Here is a 10,441-nt window from a genome sequence, read left to right as displayed (position 1 = left end):
GACTCTGAGTGTGGAGGCCAATGCAGGGCTCTATCCCACAACTCTGAGATCATGACTTGAGCTGAAACCAAGAGTTGGATGCTTAATTGAATACACCGCCTGGGCACCTGGATAGGGTTATGTCTTGATAAACCCATTGTAAGTTGAAAATGCGTTTAACCTACTAACCTACTAACCTACCAAATATCATAGCTTAGCTTCTCCCATCTTAAATGTGTTCAGAACATTAAATTAGTCTACAGTTGGGCTAAATCACCTGACACAAATTCTATTTTATCATTAAGTGTTGACTATCTCATGTAATTTGTTGAATACTGTACTGAAAGTGAAAACCAGGATGGTTGTATGGGTAGAATGGTTGTCAGTGTGCAGGTTGTTTGCCCTTGTGATCCTGTGGCTGACTGGGAGCTGCAGCTTGCTGTTGAGAGGATACTGCCACATAATACTAGCCCAGGAAAAGATCAAAATTCAAAATTCAAAGCACAGTTTCTCCTGAATTTCTATTGCATTCAAAGCATCCTAAGGTAAAAAAATTATAGGTAGAAACATCATAAGTTGGGGACTCTTTGTACTTAATAGTCCAATGCTCTAAGGCAGACAAACAAATAAAGTCACTCTCTCAAAATTTAAATCCAATATGAGAAGCAGTTGGCGAGAAAATCCCAGCCTCCAGTCCTGGACCATTATCATAAGGAACTTTAGAAATATGAAAAATAATATATTTTTGACCAAATTGGGAAGCTCATTTCCCAAATTTAGTGAAGATCAAATAAAACTACTAATAGTACCATTAATCAAGTCCAGAAAATTGAGGGGGTTTGGGGAACTGGCACTCTCAGGCTTCAGAGCATTCACACATGATTTTAAGGGAAAAGGCTGTAAATAAATGATCAAGGTTGATGGTATCTCAAGGCAAAGGCATTTGCTTTTATTTATTTATTTTTTAAGATTTTATTTATTTATTCATAGATAGATATAGAGAGAGAGAGAGAGAGAGAGGCAGAGACACAGGCAGAGGGAGAGGGAGAGGGAGAGGGAGAAGCAGGCTCCATGCAGGGAGCCCAATGCGGGACTCGATCCCGGGTCTCCAGGATCACACCCCAGGCTGCAGGCGGTGCCAAACCGCTGCGCCACCGGGGCTGCCCTGCTTTTATTTTTTAAGTGTTCTCTTATTGTTGCTCCATGATCTGAGACTCTGCACCAGAGCCCTTTTTGTGCCTGATCTAGGAACACAGTGAATCAAGGAATCTTGCTCCACCCGGTGAACCATTCCTGTGTTCCCCAAGGAGTGCACTGCGTTCAGGGTCTAATGCATGGAGCTCTCTTCTGCAGCTTGGCTTCCTCGAAGTCCAAGCAGGAAATGAAGGGGATGGGAGCTTTCAAAGATTTCTGGGTCAGCAGCAAGTGCTTTGATTTGGCAAGGCCAGGAGGGCACTGCCTGAGGTCATGTGCCCTTAACTCAAGCTTGAACTCAAGCCTTGGTACCAATTCCAATTGTAGGGTCACAGGGTTGCAATGAGGAGATGGCTGCCAGTGGTGGCGGGGAAGCAATCAGGATGTCAGTCGTTAAGCCTGGCCAGTGAGAGGCTTTGGGCAGTGACGTAGGCCACTCTGATTCTTCCTTCGGGCAGTTCTCTGCCTTTGCAGCCACATCTCCCTGAGCAAGGGAATAGGGATGCCTTTTACTTAGGAAGTAGACCACTTTGTTCTATTGCCTACTCCCTCTCTCTGCTCCTGCTTTATCCTTATTCTGAGCCCCATAAAGCAACGCAGCCCAAAAGGACTTAAATACAGTTTGAACTCAGACTTATTTTTCAGGTCTTGGTTGAATGGCACCATCTCTGGGCTACCTTCATGGCCTGCCTCAACCAGGTTAGGTGCTCTGGTGATAGGCTGGGTGGGCATCACCTACCCCTCAGTAAGATTTTGTGTGCCAACCTTGCAATTGCTTGTTGAATCCTTGGTCTCTCCTACTAAACCACAGGTCCTGTGGGGACAATGACCCACTTCTAGACACATGACCAGGGGCAGGGCCCTTGATCGCAGTCCCTCAGGCCAGGCCAGGCTACTTGGAGTTTGCTGCTTACATGGGGCCCAGGGAGCTCTTTCGGCCACATGAATATAGAGGACGTTAGGATCAACAGCTGGTTAGTGGCACTGGGAAATCAAGTTCCAGGACCCTTGGGGAGAGGTGTGACTCTTAAATACTGAAGGGAGGAAGTTCAGTTATTATCCTTGGCCTCCGGGGATGCCCTGGGTGGAAAGGGCTCATCCTGGTGGAAGAGAGTGCTGAGATGTTTGAGCTGCCCCTGGATCACAGGCTGACTAGAGCCGACTGAACAGTGTGCTCCCCTTCGTCTCATGACCCATCACTACATCACTGCTCAAGGTTGCTCAAGATGGGGCTCCACCTCTCTTCTGGTCTATTGATTTATTTGCCTGCCTTTATGACGATACCATATCGTCTTAATATTACTGTAGTTTACAATGTCTTGAAATTAGAGAATGTTGGTCCTCTGGTTTTGACCTTTTCAAAGTTGTTTTGAATATTCTAGGTCCACTGCATCCATGACTGAATTTTGTAATCAGTTTGCTCATATGTAAAAAAAACTTCTGTTGGGATTTTGGTTGGGATTATGTCAGATCAATTTGGAGAGAATTGATGTCTTGACTATATCGAGGTTTTTGATCCATGAACATGACATATGTCTCCTTTAATTTCTCTCAACAGTATTTCATAATTCCAAATCTTCTTGTCAGATGTGTCCCCAAGTGTTTCATATTTTTTGATGTTGTGACATTTCTTAAAAATTCAATTTATGATTTTTTTTATTCCTAGTATATAGAAATACAATTGGGATCTTTGGTACATTCCTCACGTGACCTGCAAACTTGTTAAACTCATTTTTAAGTTCTGGTAATTAAAATTTCATTGAATTTTCTATATAGAAAATCATGTGACTAGAGATAGTTTTACTTCTTCCTATTCAACTATTCTTTCTTCTTTTGCCTTATCATACTGACTTGAACCTCCAATGCAAAGGTGATTGAGGTGGTTAGTAGACATCCTTGTCTTGCTCCTGATTCAGAGGGAATGTGTTCAGTTGTTTATCACTGGGTATGATTTTCTTGTAGGGTTTTTTGTGGATGCTCTTTAGTAGGTAAAAGAAACTCACGCTCTGTTCGTACGTTGCTGAGAGGTTTTTTACTTTTTCATCAGGAATGGCTGTTGAATTTTTCTCAAATGCCTTTTCTTCAACTGTTTTTCTGTTTTAATTTGTTAACATGGAATTTACATTGGCTGGTTTTTGAATGCTATACCAATCTTGTAATCCTGGGATAAACCCCACTTAGTCAAGAAGTACTCTTTTTTTTTAAAAATACATTATTGGATTTCATTTACTGAAGTTTTGCAAAGAATGTTTACATCCATATTTACAAGGGATATTGATCTATGGTTTTATTTTTTTGTAATGTCTTTTTTTGGTTTTGGTATTATAGTAATTCTGACTTCATACAATCAGTTGGGAAGTATTCCCTTCTTTTCAGTTTTCTGGAATAATTTGTGTAGAATTGCTATTATTTCTTCCTTAAATGTTTGGTAGAGTTAATTAGTGAATCTATCTGGGTCTGGAGTTTTCTCTGTGGAAAAATTTTAACTACAATTCTGTTTCTTAATAGATATAGCAATAAATAGAAATTCTCTTTTTTTGTGTATGAGTTTTTGGTAGTTTTTACCTTTTAAGAAATTTTTCCATTTCACCTAAATTTTCAAATCTATTGGCATAAATATTTTAAAAATTGTATTAGTTTTCTAGGATTTCTGTAAAAAATTACCATGGCTTAAAACAACAGAAATTTATTGTCTCACAGTCCTGGAGACTAGAAGTCCAAAGTCAAAAGTTGGGAAGGTTGGTTCTGTCTAGAGGCTTTGAAGGAAAAATCTGTTCCATACCTCTTAGTTTCTGGTGATTGCTGACAATTCATGGCATTCCTTGGCTTATAGGTTCTTTACTACAATCTCTGTGTCTATCTTCACATGATGTTCTCTTGTGTGTTTCTTTATGTTAAATTTCCCTCTTCCTGTAAGGTTGCCAGATTTAGGGCCCAACCCAATATAGTATGACATTACCTTAACTTGATCACATGTAAAACACTATTTCCAGAAAGTTCATGTTGACCAGTTCCAGGTAGACATGAATTTTTTGGAAACACTATTCAACGAGCACAATGATTTTTCCCTATTATCCTTTGAATACCTGTAGGATCTGTAGAAATATCACTTTCATGATTTTGATAATTTGTAACTTCTCTTTCTCTCTTTTCCTGTTGTCTAGTTAGAGGTTTAACAGTAGTAATCACTCCAAGGAACTGGTTTTGGTTTCATGGACTTATTTCTGTTGTTTTACTACTTTCTGCTTTTCTATTTCTTTTATTTCCTTTCTTCTACTTCCTTTGGGTTTAATTTTCTCTTATTTTCCAGTTTCTGAAGGTAGAAACTGAGATAATTGATTTGAGACCTTTCTGCTGTTAAAATAGAGGTGTTTAGTCTTTTATTTTCTCTAAGTACTTTTTTAGTGGCATCATGTAAATTTCAATGTGTTGTGCTTTCATTTTCGTTCAGCTAAAAATAATATTTTTTAGAGTTAAATTCCTATGTTGTTTGTTTGTTTTTATTTATGGATATTTAACATGCAATATTATATTAGTTTCAGGAGTACAACATAATGAGTTGATAATTGTATGTACTGTGAAATGATCACCACAGTAAGTCTAGTTAATATCTGTCACCTCACATAGTTCTAATATTTTTTCTTATGATGAGAACTTTTAAGATCTACTTTGTTTGGAACTTCCATATTTGCAATACCCAGTATTATTAATTGTGGTCACCATGCTATACATTATATCCTCATGGCTATTTATTTTGTTACTGGAAGTTTCTACCCTTTGCCCCCCTTCACTCACTTCACTCACTGCCCCACCTCCTACCTCTGGTAACCACCAATATATTCTTTGTATTTATGAGCTTGTTTTTGTTCATTTCTTTTCTTTTCTTTCTTTTAGATTTCACATATACGTGAGAATGTATGGCATTTGTTTTTCTCTGCCTGACTTATTTTACTTAGCATAATGCCCTCAAGGTCCATCTGTATTGTCACAAATGACAAGATCTCCTTCTTTTTTACATATCATATTTTCTTTACCCATCAATGGACACTTAGATTACTTCCTGTCTTGGTCAACTGCAAATAATGCTGCAATGGACATGGGAGTGCATATGTCTTTTCCAGTTAGTATTTTAGTTTTCTTTGGATAAATACCCAGAAGTGAGATTCCTAAATCAGAGGTAGTCCTATTTTTAATTTTTGAGGAGCCTCCATACTGTTTTTCATAATGGCTATACTAATTTACATTCCTACCAACAGTGCACAAGGATATTCTTTTTTTTTTCTCCCACATCCTCACCAACACTTATTTCTTGACTTTTTGATAATAGTCATTCCAACAGGTGTGAGGTAATATCTCACTGTGGTTTTGATTTGAATTTCCCTGATAATTTGTGCTGTTGAGTGCCTTTTTACTACCTGTTGTATGTCTTCTTGAAAAAAAAATGTTTATTCAGGTCTTCTGTTAATTTTTTAATTGGATTGTTTGTCATCAATTGTTGTCATATAAAGAACTCATTGTATGAGTTCTTCATATATTTTAGAGATTAACTCCTTACAGATATATGATTTGCAAATATTTTCTCCCATTTGGTAGGTTGCATTTTCATTTTGTTGATTCTTTTGTTGTGTAAAAGCTTTTTAGCTTAATGTTGTTCCATTTGTTTATATTTGCTTTTGTTATCTTCGCTTTTGGTGTCAGATCCAAAAAATTATCACCAAGATTGATGTTAAAGAGCTTACAATCTACACTTTCTTCTAGGAGTTTTAAGTTTTAGGTTCAAATCTTTAATCCATTTTGAGTTAATTTTTGTGTATAGGATTAGTGGTTGAGTTTCATTCTTCTGTATGTAGCTATCCAGTTTTCCCAATACCATTTACTGAAGAAACTGTCTTTTCCCATGATATATTCTTCGATCCTTTGTCATAAGTTACTTGACCAAATATGTGTGGATTTATTTCTGGGTTTTCTATTCTGTTCCATTGATATACGTGTCTGTTTTTATGCCTATTCTATACTGTAACTTCATAATTATAATTTTGTAATATAGATTGAAATCAGGAAGTGTGACCCCTCTAGCTTTGTTCTTCTCTCTCAGGATTGCTTTGGCTATCTTTGGGATCTTTGGTGATCCCATACAAATTTTAGGATTTTTTGGTCTATTTTTGTAAAAAAAATGCCACTGGAATTTTGATAGGAACAGTATTGAATTTGTAGATTGCTTTAGGAAGTATGGACATTTTAACAATATTAATTCTAATCCATGTGAGCATGGAATATATTCATTTATTTGTGCCTTCTTCAATATTTTTCATTAATATAGTTTTTCATCTCTTTAGTTAAATTTATGCCTAGGTATTTTATTCTTATTGATGCAATGTAAATTGAGTTATTTTTTATTTCTTTTTTTGGTACTTTGTTATTAGCATATAGAAATACATAAGATTTTTTTTTAATATGGAATACTTTCATGAATTTGTGTGTTATCCTTGTGCAGGAACCATACTGATCTCTGTATTGTTCCAATTTTAGAATATGTGCTGCTAGAACAAGCACCAAAACATTTTATATATTGATTTTGTATCTTGTAACTTTACTGAATTTATTAGTTATAACAATATGGTGGTTAAATTTCTAACTTAACTTTTTATTTCTTTATTTCATATATTACTTATAATGTTATTTTCCAGATATTTGGGAAATTTTAAGATATCTTTCTGTTGTTGATTTCTAATATAATGCCTTTGTGACAGAGAACAACTTCCATATTCTTTCAATCCTTTAAAATATATACAGATTTGTTTTATGGTCCAGAATATGGTTTATCCACATAAATGGTCCATGCACACTTGCAAAGATTATGTATATCCTGCCAGCCCTTTCTGGCCTGCCAGGTCTCTGTGGAGAGGTCTGCTGTTAATCTAATATTTCTCCCCATATAAGTTAGGAATCTCTTGTCTCTCCCTGCTTTAAGGATTTTCTCTTAATCTTTGGAATTTGCAAGTTTCACTATTAAATGTCAAGGTCTTGAATGGTTTTTATTGATTTTTTTTGGGGGGGGAGCCTCTCTATCTCCTCAATCTGAATGCCTGTTTCCCTCCCCAAATTAGGGAAGTTCTCAGCTATGCTTTGTTCAAATATGCTTTCTGGCCCTCTGTCTCTCCTGGTGCTCTCCGGAACCCCAATTATATGCAGATTTTTCCTTCTGAGGCTATCATTTATTTCCCTTAACCTTTCCTCAGGGTCTTTTCATTGTTTTTCCCTTTTTTCCTCAGTTTCCTTCCTTGTCATCAATTTGTTTTCTATGTTGCTCACTCTTTCTTCTACCTCATAACCCTCGTCATTAGGACCTCCAGTTTGGGTTTCCTCTCATTTAATTGATTTTTAATTTCAGCCTGATTAGATCTAAATTCTGCAATCATGAAGTCTCTTGAGTCCTTTATGCTTTTTTTCCAGAGCCACCAGTAGCTTTATAATAGTGCTTCTGATTTGGCTTTCTGACATTGAATTGTAATCCAAATTCTGTAACTCTGTGGCAGAGGGTACTGTTTCTGATTCTTTTGTGGTGAGTTCTTCTTTCTAGTCATTTTGCTCAGTGCAGAGTGGCTGTATGAGTGGGCTGCACCAAGAACATCAACCTGACCTATGTAAATTTCACCCTAGATGATTCTGCCAAGGTCAGATACCAGAAATTGACAACATAGATCAGAATGATATAAAATAAAAGGACCACTAAAGTGAAAAATAAATTTTAAAACAAAGTAATAAAAAAATAAAGACCTGGAATCCTAAAGAAGAAGAGAAGAAAAAGGAAAAAAAAAGGAGAAGAAAAAAAAGGAGGGGGAGTACAGGGAGATGGTGGTGGTGAAGAAGTTGTAGTGGAGGAGAATGTCGTCTACCAAGGGGTTCTAGAGGGTAATCCTCTTGTTTCTGAGTATATTAAGTTCTGTATATTAGAAGATGCTCAGTCCCAAATTTATGTAAACCAGAAATACTTGTAGAAGGCTCCAACATTGACCACCAAAACATAAATGAGATAAAAGAGGGGAGCAGAATTGGAATGAGGAATCTCACAGAATGAAGCAGCATGGTATAGCACTTGGTTCTGGGTGCATCTGGTCAGGTTTTAGAAGGTATTAACTTCTGCCATGGTAGAACAAAACGAGGCAGAGAAAACAAAAAACACAAAACAAAAAAAGCATATCTTGTATATCTCCCAAAATTAAGTTGAGTATGTTGAAGGGAATCTAGAAGTGGAAAATATGTCTAGGACCTGTAATTGTAGAAATATGAAAGTCAAAAAGGAAGAGAGTCTTAAAATTGAAGAGGTGGTAAAATATTGTAGTTAAGGTGGGGAAAGAGAAAAAAAATGGAAATTTACAGTCTGATATAAAAACGAGTTGTACTGGAAAAAGGAAGACAAAAAAAAAAAAGGAGAGGTAGCCTCTGGTTCTGTATACTGTAAATCCCTCGACTTTCCCTGGAGCTTTCCAGCGCTACTTGGTCAAGAACTTCCCCTGTCCTTCCATGTGGTTTTCTGGGGGAGGGGCCTGCTGTGTTGATTCTCAGGTGTGAGCACCTGGGGGAGCTGCCCTGCCCCCCACCAGGTGCCGGGCTCAGTGGGAGCTGTTTACCCCATGAGGCCTCTGTCCCCTGGTGGCCCCGCCTCTCCCAGGCACCCGGTGACACCAGGAGGAACAACAACAGTGGCAGCGGCCAGCTCTCCAGCCCTGGAGTCAGCTGCCACAGTAACTATCGCATATCCCAGCCCGCACAGGCCTGGATGCTCCTGGGGCTGCGGGGAAGCGCTGATCTGCACAGTTTGGGGGGGCGCCCGGCGGCAGGAGCATCCTCACTCTCCTGTGCCCTCCCTGCCTCTGCCTGTCCCGGGGAGCGCAGGATCCTGGGCTGTGTCCGCTGGGCACCCTGGGCTCGGGGCCTGCGCTGCTGGAATCTGCTCCCAGGGCTGTGGCTCCCGAAGGCAGCAGGTGCAGCCCCCTCCCCCGGATCCGCCGCCTGACCCCCCGCTCCTCCCCGAGGACCCGCGGGCGCCCCAGCCCTGTACCGAGATCGGCCCTACGCCCTCCCTACTCCTCCTACTCCTCTGCCATCTTGCCCCCCCCCCATACTTGCTATTTTTTGTTGATGTTCGACATTATGAGTTTTTCCTTGTTGGGTGATGGTGGATATTTTTGTGTCCTATTAAATATTCCTCAGTTTTGCTTCAGGACACATTCAAGTACTTTGAAACGATTTGCTGCTTTTGAGCCTTGCTTTGAAGATTTTTTAAGGAGCAGTGCATCTTAAGCATCCTTAACTTCCTAAGTCAAGGATTCACTATTACTGAGGCTCCATGGAATTTCAATGATTTTAGTATGGCTGGTGGGAACAGACACTATTCCCATTCTTCTTTTGATGCCAGGCACTGTTACCTCCAATCCTTGGGGTTTGTCTTTTCCTGGCCTGGAATAGTTTGTTTACAAACACATGCCAATAAGTTCTCAGCTGAGGTGTTGAGGCAGGTGCTCTGTGATTGATAAGTTTTCTCTCTTAGCAGCTCTTTTGTACTCAGCACTGGTCTGTGGACTCTGGTGAACTTGGTCTTCCTGGGTGCTCCATTCCATCCTCTCAATTTAGGGAGTCTCCAAAGCTTCTCCTTAATTCGACCTCCTGTGCTTTGCCATGGAATTTGAACTCCCATGATGATAAACTGGGGGCAACTTCAGGGCTTGCTTTACTTTATCTTCATCTGTAAGGAATCATTACCTTCCATTGCCTTAAGTACAATGTCTTGCAGACCTTTGTTTCACTTATTTTATCAGTTTCAGGTGGGAGGATAAATCCAGTCCTTGGTACTTCCTCTTGCCTGAAAGCAAAAGTCCCTATTTTACCCACATGAAAGCCCAGTTTTAAGCATACATACCACTTCTGCTTAAACCCTACCTGTAGAGGCTACCTAGAGAAGTTCAAATTCACATCCTCTTCACTCTGTCTTATCAGAAATATGGTCTCATCATCAAAGACCTTTAAATTCTAATTTTGTTACTTGAAAGTCAGAGCATAATTTGTCAATGAGTCATTACAAACTTCAACTGGTAATTTCACCACACGTGAATAAAAATAATCACTTTTATAAATGTTTTATTTATAGACCATAAATATATTTAACTGCTCACTTCTAGTACACACACATACAGCACATATTTAGGAATGTTGAGAGTGAAAAGTGCACTGGAATTTGAACAGGATAGATTTGGCTTTTTGAACTCGG

At 38.9% G+C, this 10,441-nt stretch overlaps 1 non-coding gene across 1 annotated transcript; it reads right to left on the bottom strand.

Moving 5' to 3' along the window:
• Positions 1–6,622: 6,622 nt before the first annotated feature.
• On the bottom strand, positions 6,623–6,726 carry LOC121482204. Its single transcript, XR_005985558.1, has one exon. It is a non-coding gene; the product is annotated as a U6 spliceosomal RNA (small nuclear RNA).
• Positions 6,727–10,441: the final 3,715 nt, after the last annotated feature.

This window comes from Vulpes lagopus, chromosome 24 (assembly GCF_018345385.1).
Source record: "Vulpes lagopus strain Blue_001 chromosome 24, ASM1834538v1, whole genome shotgun sequence".
NCBI classification, from domain to species: Eukaryota; Metazoa; Chordata; class Mammalia; order Carnivora; family Canidae; genus Vulpes; species Vulpes lagopus.
Note: the sequence above shows the minus strand (reverse complement) of the source record. Positions and strands in the feature narration are given on the sequence as shown.